Source organism: Trypanosoma equiperdum (genome assembly GCF_001457755.1).
Source record: "Trypanosoma equiperdum strain OVI genome assembly, contig: ctg_631, whole genome shotgun sequence".
NCBI lineage: Eukaryota > Euglenozoa > Kinetoplastea > Trypanosomatida > Trypanosomatidae > Trypanosoma > Trypanosoma equiperdum.
Window position 1 is genome coordinate 77,835 of NW_027124567.1, and position 931 is coordinate 78,765.

Below are 931 nucleotides of genomic sequence, written 5' to 3' on the forward strand. Positions count from 1 at the left end.
CGCAAAGTTTTTAACCGCATTTGTTGAGGAGCACCACCACAAACGTCACGTCGGCTCGCGTTCATGGCAACATCGCAGCAGCTTCGCCAAAACAAAACAAAAATCCAACATAAAATAATGTGAATTCCCCCTATTGCTTTAAAAATGTATTTCCTTTGATTATTCCTTTGGTTTTGACTAAAGAGGAAGTGGATGAAAAATATAAAAGAAAACAAGAAAAAATAGGGGAAAGGGGAAATAGATATGTGACAGAAACCATAGAAGTAACACAAGGGGAAAAGAAAAAAAAAGAAAAAGAAAAAGAAAAGGAGGAGTCAAATGTAAGAAGAAGTACAACGTCTCGCCACTGCTTGAAGGGGAGCAACCTTTTTATGCGCGGGACCATTTGTATGGACAAAATATAATGGTCCCAAAGCGGTTTTTGTTTTTGTTTTGGTTTTTGTTATGTGCCAACGCGCTCACGCACCCAACAATAAAAATACGACAGCGACTCCTCTCCTCCTTTTCTCCTTTTCCACTGCTGAATCTACTCAACCACACACACAAAAAAAAAAAAAATTGAGCAAAAGAAGAAGAATAAATAAATAAAGACGGCGCATCAAGAACGCACATGCACCACAGCTTTAGCACACCAATCACTTTACTGAGGAAACACATCTTTTTATTTCTTTCTTTTCCTTTACTGCGTGCTGCTTCTATTTTATTATTATTATTTTTCTTTTGCATTCTTCTTTTCTCTTTTTTTTTGTGTGTGTGTGTCAACTTTTCCGAAAGTTATTTTGCTTCCCTCCCGAACCTCACATATATCTATTCATGCATATTTGTACATGTATTCCCCTTCTGTCACTCCTCTCTTTTTGCATCCCTCTTATTAAATCCTCAGCACCCATTACCCTCTAATAAATATGTTTATATAAATATATATATATAT